Below are 23,894 nucleotides of genomic sequence, written 5' to 3'. Positions count from 1 at the left end.
GTCACGTTCACGAGGAACGATCCGTTTTTTCTCCACTTTAATCCTATATAATCCGAATTGTCTATGTTTGTGACGATAAATGTGGAGGTACTTTATAAATATACCTCGAATAAACTAATTATGTCACCTAGAGAGTATGGTAAATTTAATTCATATCTAAATTTAAATTTGAATGCTCGATGGTGATAAATGATTTGCAAAGATCAAGTGGGAGAAAATAGAATCATTCGTTAAGTCGCGACGAAATTTTTCATAATTCATTCATAAATGTTTTTCAACCGTTCCCGAATATCCAGGCTACCTTTTCGATTCTTCCTACACGCAAAATACTTCAAATATTCGTAAAACTTCCTCCAGCGGCCGTATTTCAAGTATTACCGTCAGGGACTCTCTAAAAATATCCGAAATTACGATCCTGCGTTCAAACTTTGACGACTCTAAATGTGCTTTTCCGAAAGGATCGCTCGAACGGAGATCCATTTCATCGAGCGGAATTTTTATTAGCTATATACCCGACTTCAGAATCGTAAAGCTTTGTTCAAAAAAAAATGGAAATAGTCCACAGAGTTCGTGAAAGTGTACTTGTTTTTTTGAGGATTAGTTCGACTATTTTTTTTAGGGAAAACCGATCGTCGAGTGAGATTTTTCGACGACGAGAAAGACACGTAACCGCCAAGAGGACGACGTATGAAATACGCTAACCCTTTAACCAGCACTCCCGGAAATTTTCCGGGATAGTGAGTCGATCGTTCTCCGGGACACCGGTGAAATTTCCGGATATTGCCGGTGATATTTTCCTCGCTTTTGTTCACTGAACATTTCACCGACCCTTCTCATTTTTTTCCCCCTTTTTTCAAAATACTGTTCTGTTTGGAAAAATATTTTTCCCGTCACTGAGAAGAGAAACCTGATCATTAAAAAGAATCACTTCAAAGAAAATATCATTGTCATTAGTGAAATTCTACAAGGGACTTTGTACTCTGTATAAAAATATCTTTCATTAAGAAATCATTAAGGAGAGTCTTTTTAATTACCGAGTAACTATGAAAGAGGATCGTTTATAATTAATAGACAAACCTTGAATATTACCAAGGAAGTAGAGAGAGCAAGGGTGGTGGTGGGAGGTGTCTTTAATTTGTCAGAAATTGTTAAGGAAGCTTTCTTTAATTAATTATGCATCCTGTCGCGTATAACTTGGCTTTCGAGTGATTTTCCAAAGGGTCTCGGTTTGTCAAGACGTTCCCGCGCTTTTTATGGCTATTAATTACGAGCTGCTTTTGTTCTGTGAAGTTCGTTCGTCGGCTAGAGCCGCTTGTTAATCACCGTTGCGACGCCGGCTGCGAATAATTAACGCTACGTTACGGTAAGGTAAATCGTTACCTTTTTTGTTTTTCCTTCTACCGTTAATAGCTTACTTTTCCGCCAGCCTAGTAATCCAATTTACCCACGACAAACTTGCCGTCCTGTTGTGGCTCTATACTCATCATCTTCCGCGGATGTTTCACTAGGGAGAAGTTCGAAACGTCGTTCGAGCGGAATGTAAACGAACAGGTGAGACACGCGTTGAATGAAAGTTAAGTGACGAGATGCAGCCAGGTGAAAGATGTTCAAAAACTTTCAACTAATAGCAGAGTTAAATTTTTTAGGTTTACACGTAGATCCATTTTTAAATACTAAATATTGGAATATTTGATGAAAGTACTTTATAATTTTAAAAATTTTTACTTGGTAGCTTTGATATTTCACAATTTTTCAATTTTTTATTTAGATCCTCTGATATTCTATAATTTTTAAAAATTTTAATTTAAAAGCTTTGATATTCCATGATTCAAATTTTTTATTTTATAATTTAAAACATTTTAATGCAAAAATTTGATATTTCAGGTCTCACAATCTTCATTAATTAATTCGGTAATCGCCAACAAAGAATAATTATCGTCTTTCATAATTTAAAAGCTTTAGCACTATATCTAGTATCATTTAGCATTATAAAGAAACGATAAGCAATGTTGGTAACAATTTTTCCCCCATCACCTCGTCGAGTCACGCACAGTTAACCAGCTATCGAGTCAGGAGTCTATAATTAACAGGGTATCAAGCGTTTTCCTTGCATCTCGAGATGCACGCTCGATGGATGCACCGGATGCACTCGAGGGTCCGACAAGTAGCGCGGAAGAACTCGTTTCGAGCGACTCGAGAGAGGCTGAACGATCGTGGATACAGAAAACTTCGTTGCTAAGTTGAAAGATAAAAGAGAATGGTATCGTGTGCCTGGCGTGTGGTTTGTCCTGGCTGGGAAAACTTTTTTGATTTTCCGAGGACCAGCGTCACGTGGACGTTTGACGAGGAAACTTTGCTTCCCGACGAAATCTAACTGCAACGCGTGATGTAATTGAAAGATGAAAAGCAAAATTATTAAAATTTATTTCTTTTGCAATTAAATATAGAAACAAAGGGACCGTAATTTTGACGATAATAATTGAACCTGTCGTTTGCAAAATTGATTAACTTCACAAAATAAAAATTAGAAAAATTAATGAAATATGTAAAATTAAATATCGATCGAGTGCTATAAATTTAAGAAGTGGAATTAATTGCGTTGAATTATTAGCTGAAATAATTTCCAATAATTTTCATCTGACTGACAGACTTTTATTTAATTAATCAACTGCTTGATTGATTGTTCCCTGATTAGAGATAGTTCAAATTCTCTGCTGAAACTAGTTCAACTATTTCTTATCATCGCCCCAGTATCCACAACAGCTTCGTCTAAGGCATTTCGTGCTCGTGAGAAGGCGCAATCTGAGGGGACCATAATTAACACGGGATTATATGCTTTTAGGCGCACGAAGTCTACTTCCTCTAATAAAGGTAGAATCAATATTTAATTATCAGCTGAACGATAGATTGATACATATTTATTATGATTCAATTTTCAATCAAGGAAAGGAAAATACGAAGATGGGAATTTAAATACGATCCGAGGTGTTAGGAATTTCATTTTATCTTATCGTAATAATGGTCAGCGAACCGGTGAACCGCTGAATTCACATTGTTGCGAGCAAAAGGGGAAGTGTTCGTAATTACACGAAAATTATGCGCCACGAGGACCACGGCACATTAATTTCACCGCATGCTCCAAATTTTTACCGGTTAATCAACGCCACGATTAACGAAGTTCCTCAGAAAACATGACAATTCGTGCAGCACTGTGACTTTTAGAGTGATTTTTACTTGACATAAATTAACAGTAAAAACAGTTCCGAAATGAAAATTTTATTTTAAAGCAAAGACAATTAAGCTGAGGAAATAATAAAAGCTAATCAGTTTTTTAATCATTCAAAGGGTCTGAGATATAAAACAATGGCTGGCAGATGGGAAACAGTCTCAAACCATCTGAAACTTTATTCCAAGAGAATAAAGACACTTTCTGCTTTCTTTTTCGTGGCAAATTGAGGGCACACAGGGTCGCTTATTAAGTTCGTTTCCGTAACAATTACTCGGTTGTGCTATAAGTAACCCAATGTTGGCCTCGAAAAGCCGACAGGCGAATCTCGTTACCCTGCTTATGTAATATTTCTCGGCTATTTTCCCGCCATAGAAAGCTTGTCTTTCTATTCAAGCATTACGCTACAGTGTGTGCCTAAGGTTTAAATGAAATTTTTAAGGTTGAGTGGATACCCAAAAATTCGAGTTAATATTCGGATCCCGAAATTATGTGCTGAATGAACCTTCAGGGTCCCAGCTGACCCAACCTTCCCCGAGGCTGGATACCCAAATTTTCAGGTATCCACCCCTAGAAATTTTCATGAAACATTATTTGGAAAAAATACCCCTAGAAATTTTCAAGGAATATAATTTGAAAAATATTTAGAAAATATCCTTAGAGATCTTTGTGGAATATAGTTTGTAAGATATTTAATTTTTGTCCCTCCTAGCTGCACGTTTCCTTAAAAGAAAATTAAATTCTTTGTTCGTGAATTATACAGAACTTCCTCCCATGGAAACAGTTTCGCGGATCGCAATCCGGTACAAAAGATGTCTCGTGTGCAGGCGTTAACAAAGCTCGCAGTTCTTGCAGCAGTGAACTATCGCCACGTAAATTGTACCATCTTCGTGCCGGTTTACATGTAACAGTGTCTCACCGCAAAAACTGACAAACGGCCGTGCAAGTGCAGAGGACGCGTTCAAACTACGCTCGGCAAAACGCGGTCGGAAAGCTTGCAGCTTTCTAACGGAGACGAAAAGTGTTCGCGTCAAATCTAATTTCTGTTTAATTATCGCGATTAACGAGTCACGGTTCACTAATTACCGCGTTATCGAGTGGTTTCATTCGTTTTCATTCGTTCAACTTTTCGATCACCTGTTCCTTTAATTAGGAAGATTAAACGTTTCATTATCAAACGAAATGTCTTCTTTTCTCATTGAGAAAGACAGAGAACGAAGCGAGGGAGGGAAAAAAAATTCGCAATATCGTGGGTGGAGGACGGATATTGAAAGGGAGGAAATGAAATTCAGGGTGTTTCCTTTTTTCACGGTCGTTCGATTAACCGAGATGATTTTAGGGCAAATTAACGCCTCGGTGAAAGGTAACTCGATTTCTGAGATTATTTGAAAATAATGAAAGGAAGTTACTAGGAGCTGATTTAATGAGCGAATTAAAGAATTTCTAGGTGTTAGTCTAATCATCCCTCGACTCTGCTATAATTAAAAGGGTGATTGAGATATTTTTAATTGACCCAGTTGAATTATTGCTCTGTGAACGCATAAATGGATCGTTCAAGTGGCAAGTTGTATCTTCAAATCGCAATTCCAAGCAAATTACATTGTCGAGTGATGTTATCTTTCCGACAGCTTTCTTGCTATAACAAAATACACGTTCCCGTTGCCGGTGGCACAAGCAAAACATTACGTGTAATTTATGGGTACCATAGCTGGTTTATAGGTGTTGAAACGTGCAAATACATCATCTGTTTATTATTTAAAAGAAATTGATGGCGTTTTTAAATGCGAATTTTTATTCTGTCGCCGACTCTCCGGATGGACCCTTATTTATAAAAAATCAATAAATGAAAAAGTTTCTAAATCCCTAGATCTAGAATTTAATTAATGTCATGTTATACGTATTAATTAAATTTGATATTTGCCAGGAATCTTCAAACAGGAAGCACGAATAAAAACACTGGTTATCGAAACACACTCGTACGGTACCCGGCGATTAATAAACCGCGACAGAAACCGGCGGCAGACAATATCTATCGCGTGTACGTTATTACACGACCACATATTGATTCTGACGAGTTGCTAATTATGCACGCCTAGACGCCTAGCTTGATGCTTCCCGGTCGCTACTCTTCGTTCCTCTTCAGTCTCTCCCCCGTGCTCGATTCCAGCTTCTCCAGTTGTTCGTTTATGAATATACATTACATCGAGCGATGAATTTTCCGCCAAGGTACCCGGCACGCGTCTAATTATGCGGCTCTCCCTATCGTTCCGTAGCCCTGGCCACCGACTAATTATGATTAACATTTGCATAATTAGCGTTGCCTTGTAAAACCTGCGTTTCAAAACCCTACCGACAAGGGTGTCTTTCCATCCTCGTAATTACAAATATATGTATACATTTCAAAGTTAATACGTGACAGGTATTTGACAGTATCTCGGATAGAAAAACGTTAATTATAAAAATTTGCTCCGAATGAAATTATCAATTCGAGAGATTTTCTATTTTAACATGGCACTTGTAATAATTAGAAATTGATGCTTTGTATAATATAGCAATTAATTAACCGACAACCCACCACGTAGAGTTAATTGAATTTTGACAAACAAACTGCCCGAATTACTAACAATTAATTAATACACTATAGAGATACGTAGAACGATTTTAAACAGCCCGACTAATAAGAGCGAACGGGAACGTAATCGTATTGTTTGGCGAAATGGCACGGTAAGATTATCCTCGATAACTGTACGCGGTACAATGCTTAAGTGATGTACCTGTTTATGAAGTAGCTTCAAAGATTTGCATATCGCTCGAGTGTGCGCGGATTATGCGTTTAACTCCCATTCTATTTCCCGTGGCTCGGTCTCGACCTCTTGTGCAGGAATTTGCATCTCTTGGAAACGGCGCGGGCTAAAAGTACCTACCTGCGCGCCGAATCAGAGCGCGAAACGTTTCATTCGAGAGGCCCTTCGCGATGAATCGAGCCTCGAACCGGATCGATTTCGCCTCGATTCATCGAATTATTGCGGGTAATTGGAACTAAATGTATTTGAAAAGCTTTACGACCTTTGCTACTTTATTTTCCTCGAATTTCACGGTAAAAAGAGGGCGAAACGTTCGGAAAATTGGAGCTAAAATTTTCGAGCAGAGAAATGGAATTCTATACTAGTGAAAAGATTAAATTTTTTCAGGAAAAAATGGCAAAGCCTCCTTAGTTTTTCCTGGATTGTCCCTACCTCCGATGCTTCTCCAGGTTCCAGGATTCCTGGCCCTAACCCCGGACTCCCACCCTCACCCTTGGACGGTCCCGAAGAGAGTAACGATGCGTGGGTGGAGGCTTCGTATATATAGGTCTGTGACCCCCCCACCACTCATTCGTATTCCTCAATGATAATAATATATAACAATTAAAAACTACATTATTTTTATTTCTATATTAATATTTTTAAAATTAATATTTTAAGAAATTCTGCATTCCCCATATCACCATCTTTCTTACCTTCGTCTTAAATGAATTGTGAATGTAAAAAATTTGCATCCGAGCATACGGGGTAGAAATTATGGCGACCAGATCGATCCGCATCTTTGCAAAACGTACGGTTACGATTCGCCACGAGTTATTCATTGGCAAAGTTAGATGCCGGCCTGGATAATTTAAGTGGTTCCAGCTTATCGCGTGGCGGGCTTCTTATAGTGTTTCCCATGACTTATGCGAGCACATATCGGTCGGTGATACAGCATTTTCGCGCCGCGTGTCTGTAAACCATGCTATCGTGGACGGCAAGTTTATGAAATATCGACGCAAAGTTTTGCGCAGATATTTGTGCACAACGGCAACGATTTAAGGGGATTAATCGTTTTATAAAATTGATAGCGCCCTAGAATTTTCTCGTAAAATCACCTCAACGATTCTTTTGATAAATTGATTTTACAGAAGCAAAATCACTTACTTCATAGAATGTTTTCATTTGATTTTTAGAATAAATCAAATCTTACCTTATTTTGACGCGGTGATTATTCTGGGATCCTCCAAAAATATCCAATCACTTGTAACTCTGGTACGGTCTGTAACAATAGAATGTCTATTATCAGAAACGTATTAAAAATAGAAGATAAATTTTAATATATCTGTGCGACGAGATGAAACAGATCTCCCAAAAGAACCTAATTATTTATTGAATGAATATAAAATGAAATAGTATTTTAAAAATTTCGAAGCAAGATATTCTTGCTCTTCGAAAATTAATAATCAGTTCTAAAACGCGAAGATTCTAATAATTTTATTAACCGCAGACGTAAGAGCATAATAAACAGCATATCAGTCATACTAGTTAAATATTGAGCCAAAGTGCAATTGCACTCTAGAAATTCGAGTTCCTAGAATCTATTATAAAAGACACTTCTACTTTAATCTCCTACAGGGTGTGGATTTCAATTGACTGAAAAGCGCATCCATGCTATACTACTCTTAATTGGTTCTGATCGATCCAATCCCCCTACTAATTAGTAACGACGACCTGTTAATGAGGTTTCTCGAGTCACATTCAGGTATAAGGATGGAGAATGAAACAGGGTGTAAGAGAGTATTATTGTACAGAGAATTATTACAGATTTAAATTAAACATAAAATAAATAAATAAATAAAATAAAAATTTATTTTAAGGCATATTAGAAACCTAATAATTAATTATCAAATTTGAAATTGAATTTTCTATTTCTAAAAATAAAAAATCACGAATCAAGCAAAAAACCGTGTTCGTTGTTTGACACGGCTATTTGTTTCGCTAATTGCGTACAAGTAATTACCAGTCAAGTCCACACTTGCCGGAATAATTCGAGAGGGAACCGGTTGTCCGTTTAATGCTAGCAAATGCGATCAGTCGTTTCAATTATCGAGGCGAAAAAGCCTGGTGAGCGGCTTTCTGTTCATTAACAGGGGTAGAGAATTAATTATCCGATAGAACATAAACCGATTAACCGGCCGCTAACAAATAAAAATGCAAGTTCCCCGTTCCGTTCGGTTTCATCTTTTCCCGGTAAATTCAGCGTGCACTCAATTACCGTGTGAAAAACGAAAAATAATAAACATGATGATGAAAGAATCCTAAGAAAATTAGACATTCTAATTAGAATCAAAATTAAATAATTATTTACCGAAGCTTGGTATTTCTCTTTCTGGAAATTAAAAAAAAAATTATAGCTAAATTTTAATATTTCTTACAATAGATTAATTTTGAAACTTTTCCTATGAAGGAAAAATTCATTTTCCTAAAAATAATAATTAGTTCTCTTATCAAAAAGATCCAACTAAATTACACAGACTAATCCGGTAAAAAATATTGTTTCAGCTCTGCCTCCGTTACAAAGTTAAAAAAGCAAGCTTGTAACATGCCGTGAATCAGAATTAACAAAGCAGCAGAAAATTTTCCAGGGTTCTTTCGTCCCATAACAGGCACGATACTCAATTGAAAACTTTCGACAACTATTTGGCTTCCGCGCCGCTGTAACTTCGAGCACGATCGTGATTTCTCTTTCCTGAAAGCCACGCTCCGGCTTTGCGACCCGTGCCAAAGGGTCGTTTATCCTTTTTATTCCTTTTATTTTTTGTTTTCGTTCTTTCCGTTGGAAGTAAACGAAACACGTAATAAGAAGCTTTCCTCGTGCAGCTTAACACTCTCACACGTTGCAAGCTTTTCCACGCGGTACTACACTGGCGTAGTTACTCAAGGATCTTGCTAATTAACCAGAAAAGCATTTCGTTCGAACATTACTCAACAAGAAAACTAGTAATGCGGGTGGCCGTTAAATCTGTCTGTGAAACTTTCCAAATATATATCCGGATTAAATTCAACCTTTCTATCGAATTTACTTTCCACGAAAGTTTTATCTTCGCAAGCGGATCATTGAAAATTTACCTATCGGTTGCAAGAGGAGCTTTAAAATTTTTTCAAATTGAAAATTTAATTAACGCTTAGATTTAACGAAAATTCAGGTCGAGGCTCGGATACCTATTCTTAAATGATATAAAATTGATATAACGAATGCTTACGATTAACTTGATCCATGAAACGTGAAAAATCGCGATAGTCAGGCACTAAAATAGACGTGACTCGATTCCGAGGGCAACGAATTCGATTGGAAGAGTAACGTTTCCCGTGGAGGTTCATTCGTCAGCCTCGAGTATAATTGCTGTCAAGTAAAAGGGGCGCGATGTTAAACTATATCTCGTCGAAATGGTTGCAATTAAGGTCGAACAGCTCTTGGTGCAGCATTAATGGCTCGCATTACGCGCAGGTTACACGGATCGCGTGAAATGTTACATTATGAAACCTTTTAATTAAAAAAAAAAACAACAAATCCTTAACATAATATCCTACAATTATTCAATATCCGAATATCTAATCTCTCCCTGGTATTCTAAATTTTCCACCAATTTCCTTAATTACCTAATTAATTCATAACGTGGGTTTCCAGTGACCCTTAAATTAAACCACGTAGCTTTCTACATCGCCCTAACACGTGTTACGTTAGCCAAGAGGAATGTCCATCACTCACGAGTGCCTCTTCGCTGAAAATGACTCACTAGTCCTAGGGCGGATCATCGTGCCGCTTATTAAGTTTGAAAGTCTCCGTTGTGTCTCCAAGAAAGCCGACATCTCGCTTGCCACCCGGATCCGGCTACTCCCACAAGATCCGTCCGATCAATTTCCCCGTTGATTCGAAGCAATCAAACTTTCCGACAATTACCAGTCCCCCATGCACCGGCATCAGATCGACCGGATAAAAGGAGAAAAACCGACGGAAAGGCTTTTGTCACCGCGCTAGATCGTTCGGCTTGACTGGCCGTTGCTTTTCGTTTCAGCAGATTAATTACACTTGCCGGTGAAATGATGGGACCAGAAGGAAAAATTTAATAATTCTATTATTTCTACTTCTCTTCGTCTTTCGTCAATGGAAACGATCTATCCACTCGTCGAGGAACAATCGTGTTACACTTCGCGTCGAGAGCTATTAAGATGGAAAGTGCAAGGGGAACTTGGCAAACAAAGCTAGAGATGCTTTCGAATTACGTGAAAGCATCAAGGGACAAAATCGACGGAACCTTCTAACGGATCCGACAAACAGAACTCTGAATGGTAGTAGCTCGTTTCGTTGATCGTTCCGCGGATCACGGAAACGTTCCTCCGCTCCGACGCGGCGTCGCGACGCTGCTATGCGAATCGACTTTCTGAAATTTCCTCTCGAAACGCTTGGTTACTTCTCGTTAACCTCCCGCGATTCCATCGTTTCGAGGCAATATAAAATCAACTCGACTGACAGAGAATTTCATTTCTCCTTCGACTTCGTTATAATACAACTCGAGCAATTAATAATTTATTATTTTCAATAAATTTAATGGTTATCGTTTGTATATCATATTATTTTTAAGGATTCTGGTCATCTAATTTTTCATTTACATAATAATATTTTCAGTTGAATATTAACAGCCATCTCTGTTTAAGCATCGTTATCTTTTTCATTTGCATAGAACGCTGTGCCAGTTCTGTGTCAGTCTTTGTACGTTCGTGAAACTTTCCCCGGCTTCAGGCTTGTTTGCCCATTTCCAAAGCGGTTTACCCCGCTCATCGACGTTTTAACGATTAAAAGTTGTTCACCCGCAGTAACGCGAATCTTCATCCGTTTATCGACATCTTCGAAACTGGAGCAGCATTCTGACAATTTTTCGTGATTTTCGGGACGGAAAATCATTTTTTAGTAATATTTTTTTAATTTCTTACACGAAGTATTACTCCCTTAACGAATCATGCACCTCCCCGGTAAATTTACCGTCCTTTGATCGTTTCTGACAAAGTGTCCCTGCAAAGAACAAACGACGTCCTTTCAAAATTTGGATCTACGACCGCACCCACCCTTTCCACCAGGGGGGCGGAAGGGCTCTTACTTTCGCCACGTTCCAGCCACGTACGTTCTTAGGGACACGGCTGCGTCGCGCCAGTGGAAAACGGAAGCAGGAAGAAGCAGGGGGACGACAATAATTTACCACAAAGGCGAAACGTGGGGCAACGAGCACGAGGCCGGAGAACGGAAAGAAATAAATAACAGAGAGTGGGCGAACGCTGCAAGAATCGCAACTGTGCTAAAAGGACGTTCGCACGTTTCCAGTAAGGCCAACTTTCTTTTCATGGTGGGACGAGAAGGAGAACCTTCCAATTTATGAAGTGCTATCAAATTTCTCTCCTGGATTAATATTACCTTTTCATCCCTTTTCGAAACACCGATTGTCTTTTAACATTCTTGACCCTTTTGGTCTTGAAATTGAAAAATTGAAAAAGAATTATTTTTATTAAAATATCGATAGTGTTTAATCATCTGTCTGGTCATAAACGAAAGGGTTCAAAGTTTCAGATGTAATGAAAAGGAAGAAAAGAATTTTAGTACGTTTCTGTACAAGGATCAAAGTATTAAGAAAGGATTTCAGAAGAGAAACAATGTATGTTCGGGAAGAAAGTTCAGCCAGAGTAAGGATTTCGAGAAGATTATAATTAGAAAATGTGTAACATGTTTATGAGCGTTTGCGAAGAAACTTTTAACAGAATCTTCTTTATTTAACGAGCGTTCGATACTTGGGAAGGTATTACGATTTTATCGAATGTCTGACTAGTATTAAAAAGTTTAAACTTCGATATTTTGAGGATATTTTCAGAGACACGTGCACGGGGTTTCAATTGACCTCCTGTAAAAATTCCCTCCTAATTAAACCTTAATTAAGTCCATAATTAGATTATGGAGTAACAACAGTTTTTATTTTACCCCTCTCTCATTTTGATCCACGAATGTTTGCTCGTTCATCGATAAGAAATCAATCAATTTGTTAAATTGATCAGAATACCACAGAGAAACTGTATCAATTTTCTTGATCACTCGCGTGCGAGTAATTTCAATATTTCAATGGGTCGCCGGAAATCTTGGAAGTTGGAGCCGCAGGTCAAGCGAACGCTTTCACGAAGAAGAAGAAGAAGAAGAAGTCTAATGTACAAGTTTCGTGAAAAGAGCCGGCTGTGGCAACAAAAGCGTAAGAAGCATTTCTGGCGAGTTTGCTCGCGGGATAAATCTCGAGCAGCCGAGGCGGAACGCGAGATGACGAAGCGACGAACGACGCCGCGACGCGCCGGACAAGCGGATAGAAACGATAGGCGAACGCGTCTAAACAAATATGCTGGCGATGCCTGAGACGAGAAGTTTCCAGCAGTTATTCTTCCCTTTTCCTTAACTTCTAACTTCCTCCTCCCCTCGAAGAGTATCGATAAACTCCCGAGATTGCTCTTCCCTCTCTTCCTTTTCTTCTTTTCTTATTTTACATTCCCTTTCGTCGCTGGAACCTTTCTTTTTTTACCGAATTAAACTAGAAATAATAATTTCTTTGGAAGCTGATAATTTTAATAAAAATAACAATTGTTCTTCTATCTTTAAAAAAAATTTATAAATTTAAAGAATCCACGTTTTGAAAGCTTCAAACAGAGCATCGAAGGAAAGCAATCGCAATCCGTTTCCCGGCGACTTTTCGATTAAGCCGGGCATTTTTGTACCGGTGTCAGGGATATAGGGAAGAAACGAGACGTCGGTTATGAAGTTGCCACCCCGAACGAACAGAAGGCCGCGGACAGGGTTGCTGGCGAGAGGACGTAAGGAAGGAAAAGAGAAGAGATTGTTCCGCACGTTTGTGCGCGGCAAACTCTGGCTCGTATTGGCTTGGAACTCGTTTGCGGGACACGAAGTTTCCGCGCCGGTTGCCCCGATAGAAGGAGGTCGAAATATAAAAAGAGAAGGTACAGTCGGGTTACGTGCCTGAGAAATTAATGGCCGGCCAAGAAGAAGCCACGAATCGCCGCGCGCGTTGTTGAAAGGGTTGAAAAACGTGGCAATCGTTTTTTGAAATCGACACCTTTCACTTTTCAAGATAACACTCGTAGCATTTGTTGTAAATAGTTTTACCTATTAACGTAAAAATAAAAGATTTGATATAAAAAGAAAATTGCATTGAATTGAAGAAGGAAAAGAAGGGGTTGGTCAAGAGCGGCCGAACTCGAAACGAATTTATTAATTCCACGACTGAACGCTGGGTAAATTAGATACATTCGAAAGGGTCAAGAGGGGCTCCTCGAATATTTTCCCGCGATTTCGAAGTAATTAAATCGGCGAGCAGTTTTAAAAGTCGCGGTCGAAATGAATTTCAAATGAATTCTCTACAAATGCGTCCGGCTAACTTTCGGTACGGGGCTATCAGCAAGATTTACGATGCGATGGCTGATGATAAAATATCGTTTCAAAGAAAAGGCTGACTTTGTAACGCGACGATTTTCCGGGGGAAAAAAATTGCTTTTCTCTTGGAAGCTACACAATTTATGGTTTTCACGAATTTGTCTGTAAACTGGGGATGAAAAATTCTAGTATTAAAAAATTAAAAATTCAAATACCACTTTGGAAGGTCTGACAACCCAGTGTTAATTTTATAAGCTCTAAAATGTGAAATGAAATTTCTCTATTTGAAATTTACAATTTATTCCTTCATATTCGTGGCGCAGCATCCGACACAAGTATAACTCATCGTCGTAAGGAAATCCTATATTCGCCTAACGTACCCCGTCGTACGCGTAAACCAAGCGACGACAGTTGATCGTGCCACGAGCAAGTAACGAGACGAAGCCATCCCCCATTTAACCAAGAAAATTCTCAAACGCGTCTCGTATACAAAGCACGTCAATCACAAGAATCCTCGCGTAACCCGGACTCCCCGGGTAGGATCCATAGATCATTCTATCTAGATTACCGTGAAACGATTCGATGGATAGGCTGTCGATCAATCCGTCAGCGACCTGCGCGAACAGCTTTAATTACACCCCCCATCGTATAATCGAAGGGGGTCCAGCAGGGGGTGGGCAAGGGGTTGCATGGCTTCGGGCATACCGCACACGTTCCAACACGTACACGCACCCTGTCAATGCGGCTCGAATCACCCACACACCCGGCACAAATAGATTTCTCCATTAAATCGCGTCTTGATTGACCCTGCTCGAAAACGAGTCACCTGTTCTCGTAAATCGATCGATCGGTCGATCGATGGATCGTCGACCTGTAATCTACCGATTGTTTCGATGGATTTTCGGTCAATGGATAACGTCGAAAGGATTCACGAATCCCGTTCACGATTGTTTCCATGAATCCGAACGTAGCTCTTTGTTTTTGGATTGAAAGCAGTGGTTACCATTTTGGATGGATTTCCAATGAAGCTGTGGAACGCGTTATCGATGACTCGCTAAAGAGATCGAATATTTGCAGAGAAATTTTGAAGAATTTCGAATATCGAGAATCGCTCGTCGATTCATTTTCAATAATTTAAACAAAATCTGATATCGGCGATTTAAACAACGATGCATCTTCTCCATGCGACACCGAGTCTGGAATAGCTTTTTAATGCGTTACAGGAAGCTTCGTCCAGGAAACAGAGTAGCAAGTGAATTACACTACTATTTTATATCGTCTAGCGAGAGAGCAAGTTGGACTCGAACCAATTCTTCCAAAACCCCATTCGTTATTTAGAACGGAATAAAACTGATGCCAGCAAATAACCGAGCCGACACGGTTTTACTGGAAATTTTGTGACTCCGAGAAATTTTTCAAGTATAATCAAAAATCCTCTATGATATTTTAAAATTCTTTTAATATTTTAATAATCAAAATTTCGCTACACGAAACGGTCTTCTTTCGGGTACGAGAAAATGAAAGAGACGATAAAAGGATCCTGGTAAGGTACACGTCGAGGGTAAGTTAGCCTCGTAAAACGGCAAAGTTTCGACATCCTGGAAACGAAGCTGGAGCCTCGAAGGTGGATTGCGCGTGGCAGTGATCCCGGGCAAGCCTGCTACCATGTCTAAATCATATGTCATGACCTGGAAATACGCATATCAGGAAACGTAAACTTGATTCCCGGTAATGCTTCCGGCGATGCGAGTTAACATCCCTCTCACTATAGCTGTCTGCTTACAAACATACGTTGCCGATATCCGGATCGCATGAACGAGGAATATTACAGAGTGGTCTCGAAATTATGGAATCCGGGATCCGGGTTGCTCGTTCCAGAAGAAAAATGTTCGTTTCAGAAAGCACCGAATGATTCAGTGCTTTTTATTTATTTAGAAAATAATTTCTGCGTTGATCGAGGAAAATGCAATAGGATTATCCTTTAAAATAAATTGAAAGTGATTATTTATTCCGTAGCAATTAACCGAGGATTATCCTTCTCGTGGAAATATAAAATTAATTAAGTACAAAGTCTTCTGTAATTGCTTCGAGAAGAAGAAATGAAATTGCAATTGACATAGGTGAACCCTCGGACGACGGACCATGGAGAGAGTCCGAATTATAATTCAATTTTCCCTTCGCTGTTCAACAGTTAAAGGGTTTAACGCATTGAAATTCCTATGTAAACGTCAACTAATGTCCCTTCAGAGTAGATGATCGTCTGTATCCACAGTTAGGACGTTTAAATTGTGGTATCTTGAAAGTTTTTAGCGCAGCGAGACGCTTAAAACAGGCTGTCCAAATAACTTCCCTACTCGCGGCAGATAAGAAGAAATGTTTCAGATAAAAGTTTCATAACATCGAGGAAGAAACCGGGAATGAAAACAAGATATTAACTTCATTACTCTTTTCTATTTCGTTTTTCTTTCCTATCTCGGAGTTGCTTTTACGACCACAAGATTTTCTAACGAAGTACCGTGTATACAGATTCCTGACTGATCTTTACGACGTCGAATCTATTTTATCGTTTTTTATCATTCCGAAGATTTTCCATCATTTCCTCGCCGCATACGCACTATGCATCCCGCTGATTATTTAGAGGGAAAACGCGATAACGTCATCATTTCGCGTTACCGTTCGCCACGTTGCAACCAAGCGACGAAAGGGACGTATTCGAATGCATTTCGCTACCGATCTCGCTTCGTAGATAGGCTAGATCGCGGTCAGTTCGCGAATGTTTACGATACGTCGCACGAATATACGTATATTTGATATAGGGGTTGCAAATGCGTATGGAACAGGGGGAGTGGGTGGTCAGCCCGGATAGATGGACCGCACACTTTCGTTGCATCGATATTTACTGGCAGAATCGCAAATTTAACGGGCGATTTCCTGTTTCCATCACCGATCAAACTTCCGATGAAATTGCCTCCCGCGTTGACCTACGATTTTTTTTTTTTAATTTCAAGACCGTACGCAATTAATCATAATTAATATTTGGATTATTATTTAAAATAGAAAATGAGTTTCAGTTTATTCTTTTCACATCTTGATATATCAACGCGACGCTCGGTTATAAAACAAGGTGTAAAGTTGAGAAAGTTTAATATAAATGAGAATTTAACCCCTAAATTATGGCGCTGTTTAATTTTAACCGCTTTCAAGCTCGGCAATTAGTTTACAGCAATAAAAGCAACGAACGTGTTTTTTTTTTCCGGTGCAAGAACTCTTTTGATACAACAGCTTCTCGTTGCAACAATGCTTTTCGTTGTTTATTTTGCGAGGAAATTTACAAAACTGAAAGCAAAACTTTCTGTTCTCTGTCTACTCTTTTTCGCGCTAACTTTTTCGTGATAAATGTTCGCGTGTCCTTCGAAACAAGAAAATGTAGCTCGAATCGTACGAGAACAGATTTAAAATTAATTTTACCTATTTTTGAATTTTCAAAATAAAACATTTCGATATCGATACCGACGATGTTTACGGAACCAGTTTACTATTTATCAAATTCCAGAGGTGGATTTTACAAAATATTACAAACTACGAGAAAGAGTTAACAACTTTATTCCTGAGAGAAATCAGCCGGAGATATCGGAAGCAATAGATAAATCGCCTTACCTTTTCCCGCAGAATTTCGCGTCAGCGCCGGGGTGGACGAGACCCAAGGGTTTCCGAAGGCATCCAAAAAACACCGATAGATAGATGAGACGGTTTCCTTCAGTCGATGGAAAACCGAGTCCGAGATCACCGCACACAGACACAACAACACACCGTTCGAGTATGCAATCGTCACGTAAACACAGGGTGAATGGTGTCGCACGCGAGTAATCGTCGCGAGGGTTGACGACACGCGAGCTCCGACGATGTTGCCCAAGCGAAAGGCAAAGCGCGACTGACTCGTTCCGAACAAAGTACAAAGTCGTCGCCGAGGTCAGGTATAACGAAAATGCTTCCCCCACTACTCCGATCCCCAGCTGCGTAAACAGGGGATGATTCTCCAAGGGGAAGGTAGTACGCCATCAAATGATACCCCTATTTAAGTCGATGACGAGGTGAAATCCTTTTTTCTTTTCATGTATATAAAAAAAGACAATTAACCCTTTCGTTATAAACTTTCGAAAGATGAATGAAATACACGTTTCGTACCTATGTTTATATTTTTAAATGAAGCAACTAGAATAGGATAATTATGCTCTTTTTCAGCATTTTTTTAAATATATTTCACGTGATTATTGTCTACACCAGGCCAAGTGGAAACGATCTCAATCGCGCTTATTAAATCGCATTTCGTTGCTTGTAAAAAGGTAATTTCATTCCAGCGTGCATGGCAGTAACTAATTAAAAAAGTTATCCTTCTCACCGGCCTTTTGTGTCTAGCCGTGTTCGCGAGTTTCGAATGAAAAAATTATTAAACAAATTCAACGGACCGTGATGCTTTCAGTTTAACTTGTACAAGAAGATCTGATACAATGAGATACTGCATTCATTTTTCAGATTCTTTATACCTTTTAGAATCAGAAATTTTGTAAAATGAAAATTTATAGTGTTAACATAGGAAGTAATCAAACATCAGCTACTTGCATCATCAATAATTACAGGAATTATCAGTGCTTGTCGATGAATTTACCTTTGACAGAGGCATTGTCAATATAATTATGAATCATTAGACTATGCACGCAGTACATTCCAGGAATTACTAATTATCCTCTGTGAATATCCACTATGATTCTGGAATTATTTCAACGATGTGAGATGAATCTCTATTATTGTATTTGCCTCGCACTCTCGTCGTCAGAAGAAAAATAAACTGGCTCGAGCCATAGAGTGCTACAAGTACACAAAAACCGTCTGGGATAACAACAATCACTATTGCGAGCGAGACCCAAAAGAAACGTAAACGCGTTTTTATTTATTCATTACTAAACGGGATTAACCCTTTGATACAAATTTTCGACCGCATCTTGCCTCGAATCTTTCCCTTCCTTCCGTTTAAAATTCACTACAATTAAATATTGTAAACAAAGCATCCCATATATTTTACATTACACAAAATTGCCCTAAGCTTTCAGGAAAACCCTACTGCCGAGAGTTATTAAATTTTTGATACGCCCATGGTTGCCAAGAATAAGAAAGATCAATGTTGAACGATGTTTCAGCCAGCATCCTGCCTGAAAGTTGGCATAATCTCAAGCTCTAAGCGAAAGACGTGGAAAGCCATTTTCCAACGGGGAAGATCCAGAAGGAAAGAATTCATCGATATTCTGCGCTTCGATTGATTAGAACGGACGTCTCGGTTCGAATGAGTAAACGCTCGAATCCCAATTGGACCATTTCTCTCTTGCTGCCGCAAACAAAGCTGGATTCCAACGTCTTTGCAACGTTATTGCAATATTTTTCACGAAACAAGGAAACGCAAATTGATTCTGAATTTTACCGATGTTCTTAATCGTTCAAATTAGAGATCCAAGGATTTGTTACGATAAATTCGTGGATTGGGTGTTATTAAAACGGGGGAATAATTGATAAGATCTCGTCTGCCTTTCATGCAAAATATAAATTGCAATCGAAAACGGTATTTATATATATATTTGACGAGGCAATTTTCCATTTTATCGAGAATTTCACTCTGACACCGGTTTGAAGATTCTTCGGTATGTAATATCAATTTTACGTTTCACTGCGGATGATTTTAACCGAAACGAAATATCCAACTTAAATCCTGCTGTACAGCTCCAGACAAATGATACTGTATAAAATAACGCGATTCTTTTATCATTCAGAGATCGCACAACTCTAGCACGTGAAACGAACAAAATAATTATATTTTTAAAACGATGCCATCAGCGTGAATGAAAAATAGTCTCGTCAGCTCGTTAGTTCTCAATTACAAGAGTTAAACCTGGAAAAAAAAGAATAGAATCCCTTGTTCCATTCTAATAATGACGAAGTATATCCAAACGAAGTCTGGCCAGATTCGATGATCGAACATCGTCGATCATCCACGAGTGGAATCAATATCGTTATCGCAATTTTCTTTTCTTACCACGATGGTATTCAACTCTATTCCAGGGCAAGGGTGGCGTACGGTTCAATAACGTATGTTATTGAGCAGCCAGTCATGCGTTACCCTCCATTAAATGCGCACGAGGAACGTTGCCGGGACTCCTGGCCACGCATACCTAGCACTCTTCAACTTTACGAGCAGATAACTCATAATTGAGCCGGCCGAATAATAGGTTACGCTCGACCGTTTCAATCGACGATCGATCCTCGTACCCCTTAAAACTTCATTCCGCATTGTCCGCGGGAAAGATTATTCCCATCGGTTACGGTATCGTTCCACGAGAACACCGAGTCTCATTAATTTCATCAGTTACGTCGCTCATAATTATCCCCTTTCCCTACTCGTTCCAGAGTGGAGGATCGAGAGTAGGAGAATTCCCGAGCTTTTTAGGTCAGAGAAAATCAAACACCTATTTCTCGTTCGAATAAAAGAAATATAAACCAGTTAAATCGGTTCGCGTCCCAATATTTGCCCATTAGCTAACCCGGTATGTTATTCAAACAACCGACCGTAAAGCTTGCAAATTGCAAATAAACATAGCATCGTTTAACCAGCTGACATCCATCCTTCGAGTTATCAAAGTAAAGCGATACCATAGAGTGTACTCTGTTCATCTCCGACTGAACAAATGAACGAAATCTCTCTGTCCTTTGTCCGCGTCGCGACGCGTCGCAACTTCATTACGGCTTAATCGTCGCTAAATAATAACGATTCATTGAAAGTTAGCAGGCAGAATTCGCAGGGTGTTTTCGTTCGTCCAAAAGCTGCCCGCGACGGCAAGTTCTTACGAGACGCGGGGGTGAATCGTGGCAACAATCGGTAAGATAAATACTCGGCGTGCTCCGAACAGCCGTGGAAACTATGCAAAAGTTACTCCACCGTAGTCGGCTAAGAGTTCCAGTGTCCCGATTACATTTACAGTTTGCCGCTGCAGCCAGATAAGCCATTTCGGAACAAATTAATCAACACTATCGTGGCGAGAGCACGGGGAGCCGGGCCGGCTTGGAAAGTAACTTCCCATCAGATTAAAGTACCCCCGTAACCGAGTTTGAAAATCGGCCGGGAAAAGCGCAACCTCGTTACTGCTTACCCGCCATCCATCCTAATCGCTGTCAAAATCCTGGGAAAATCGAAGGAACCGTTAGAAAATTCATCGATCACCGTTTATGGTATTGGAATCTTCCAATGGGACATGATAATATCCATGGTGTGCCGTTTCCGTCGGCGTTACAGCACTCCATTGTAGCAGCGGAAAAGGAAGAAAGGAAAAAGTGGTCGACCAACGTGACTACTCGGAAAAACTGTGTATAACTGACGGGACTGCTCGAGATTATGCCCAGACATGATCCCATATAGATCGTCGGGCTAGCGTATGCAAATCCTCGTGGCAAACTGCTCGGCATTTGCATAAGCTCACAGATAAGGACGCGTTAGAAGTACGCCTTTCCTTTAGGATTCCTTTCCAGCACGTTGCCAGCCGGTCGGTAGGAAAGGAACGAATCGATCTCTCGTTTCACGAACGGTGATCCACCTGCGTCCCAATCGTCGTGCCGTTTCGCGATTCGCGGCGAAGTAATGGCACCCGGGGAAAAAATGGAGACGCTTCTTATCGATAACGGTACGTATCGACAGCGTCTGCGGAGAGTTCATTTATTGGAAAAAACGAAATGTCCCGGGGACATTTCGATGTTCCAAACGTCAGCCAAAGATTGCAGGAATTTTGTTTGATTTTATAATTAAATACTGAATTTTCTTTGAATAGAAAATACGAGTAGCATGGAAAGCTTCTAAACCCTTCAGTTTTACCCATCAAACAGACCACAACTTCTGTATACAAACGATCCTCGGATAATCACCCACATATAATACAAAGAGAACAATAGCTCCATCAAACTCCCACGTATTATCATTTTCACGGTTTCCTTTCTCTCTACCATCCACCCTCCCCAAACATCCCAACTTCTTGCACGGGTAGAAACATCATCCGCCACTGGGAACACCCCTCAAACAGTACCCAGCTTCTCCAATTCATAATCAGTGGTTTCAGCCAACAAATTTCGACTGGAAACTCTTCCAGCCGTTCGCTCTAATCCCATGGAATCATCCTCTGCAAACGATCTCTAATTGTTTCTCCCTGGCGGCCGTCTAGATTCCACCCCTAAACGCGAGTCGCGTTGCTTCGCTTTCAACCCCCCCCCTTTCCCGTATGGCGTTGCACAGGTGAGCCACAGCCGAGGTAGACGACGACGGCAGCGATGGTGGTCTTTGTTTTCAGGGTGGATAGAATTACGAGGGTGGCCTGTTGCCGACGACGGTCGGCTTGTTTTCCAACGACGTCGTGGCTCGCGGCGCCGACACACGGACACGGGGATGCATTTAATTTCGCGCATTTCATTCCCGGCCTGGATACGTCGAGCAGGATAGCAAGGGTAGGGTGCAGGAAGGAAGAGGGTCAGGTTAATGTACGAGCTATGGGGTTGGCCTTTTCAGCCGCGAGAATCTAAACGGCCCTCGCTGAATAAGACGCTACCGAAGACGGAAGCGAGGCGGATCCCCGGTTAGACGAGAATCTCGTAAATAATTTTCGTGCTGCCATGTCTGACGGGGAAGGGCTGATTTTTCGTTAATGGCTTTTTGTGCTTGCGTTTTCGGCAAATTCTTTTTCCCTTGGAAGGGACAAATTGAATAATTTTTAACAAAAAATACGATCGACTTCGAGGTGTAAAATAATTTATATTTCATTTATATCAATACTCAACAGCTGTTAATGAAAGCTATTTAATCGTTAAATGCACTTCAACCCTTTCGGAGGCGGCGCAAAATTAAAAATACCTGAATTAAAAAAAGAACAAATACTAATCGAATTGGTTAAAAAAATTAAATTCTAAGTAGTATAGGTCAATATAGTATGATCCGTACCTTTTCAATTTCAAGTTATAGAAGATAATTTTAAATTACCATAATTTTATATTAAAATGAGTACCACTAACCAAAATTCCCAAAAATCAAATCAAAAACCCATACTAATCTGAGCGATAGAAAATTTTAAGTAGTATAGGTCAATATACTACGACCCATACCTTTTCAATTTCAAGTTGCAGGAGATAATTTTAAATGAAAATGATTATCACCAACCAAAATTCCCCAAAAATACCCTTACTAATCCGAGCAACAGAAACTCGACTTATCCATCTTCAATTTCGTGTTACACGTTACAATTTGGAGAACACGGAGGCCGTTTATTTCCCCGGAAGCTCTCCGTAACGACTGTTCGTGTAATTCGGCGGATTACCGGAAACGTAGGAACTTCATCCCGTGTTACGGTTTCCCACGGGATCGCGGTACATACGCGAGCAACGCCGTGAGACGAGGGGGAGTTAGAGCCTGTTAACGTTCTTGGGAATACGGCGTCGATTAGAGGCGTCGCGCTCAAACGGCTTCGCGTCTCGTGTCACGAGCCTGTGTATAAATAACACGCACAGGGCGTCGCGGCTGAGAAGATAATTCGCGTCAGCAGAGCCGTCGCGACGCCTAGCCTTCTCGAGATTATGCAAGCGTGAAGATACCGTGAAGCTTCCTCGAATCTACCTGACCGCCTAAGACTTCCGGCGACGATGCTCATCGTTGCAGAATAATAATCGTGTGTGATATTCGATTAAAATATTAATAAAAAAGCTCTCATATTTAAAAAAAAAAAAAAAAAGAGACAAGAGGAAAGCGTGGAAACAAAGAAGATTCACTAGCTGTGAGGGTGCAAATCAGAGGGAAAATAAAAACAGGACGAAACCGAAAAAAGTGGCGTGAGAAAAAACATGAAAGGGTGTTTGAAAAAAGAAGACTAGACGTAGAAGAGTATAAAAAATGAGATAAAGCCAACGATAAGAAGAGAGTAGGTGCAGAGGAGCGATGAACCGGGACAGAAAGGAAACGAGTGAAAATCCGTGTGAAAAAGGGGTGCTTGAGACTGCATGCAAAAAATAGCGTGAAAAGACACCAGAATAGAAGAGTGTAGAGAAAAGGTACCGAAAAAAAGATCTAAAATTGTACAAACGAGGTAGAGAAACGAGCTGTGCAGCAAATAAATAAGAGAGAATTAGAGAGGGTGGAATCGAAAACAAGGAAGAGATAGAAGGAAGGTATGGATGACAAAGGACGTTGAAAAGTTTCGTCAGGCATTGTGCATCAGACGAGAGAGAGAGTTTCAAGTGAAATACGCAATGAGCGACCATAGCAAGGTACACCTTCGTGATGCTAATTAGAGATTAAACTTCGACAATTTGGTTTCGAGTTAAGCTCGCCATAATC

The 23,894-nt window shown here is 39.9% G+C and overlaps 1 protein-coding gene across 2 annotated transcripts in view; it reads right to left on the bottom strand.

Annotated features, from left to right (window-relative positions):
* Window positions 1-23,894, bottom strand: part of LOC114872922 (connectin-like) — a 174,862-nt gene that overhangs the window by 79,624 nt on the left and 71,344 nt on the right. Inside the window, exons 1-2 of one of the 2 annotated variants that reach the window (XM_029180689.2) lie at window positions 17,144-17,394; window positions 7,223-7,291 (exon numbers count right to left, since the gene is read on the bottom strand). The gene's annotated coding sequence lies outside the window, so the exon portion shown is untranslated. Of the gene's footprint in view, window positions 1-7,222; window positions 7,292-17,143; window positions 17,395-23,894 lie in introns of those variants that run through there. The other variant, XM_029180680.2, reaches the window with a different exon arrangement.

Source organism: Osmia bicornis, chromosome 7, assembly GCF_907164935.1.
Source record: "Osmia bicornis bicornis chromosome 7, iOsmBic2.1, whole genome shotgun sequence".
NCBI classification, from domain to species: Eukaryota; Metazoa; Arthropoda; class Insecta; order Hymenoptera; family Megachilidae; genus Osmia; species Osmia bicornis.
Note: the sequence above shows the minus strand (reverse complement) of the source record. Positions and strands in the feature narration are given on the sequence as shown.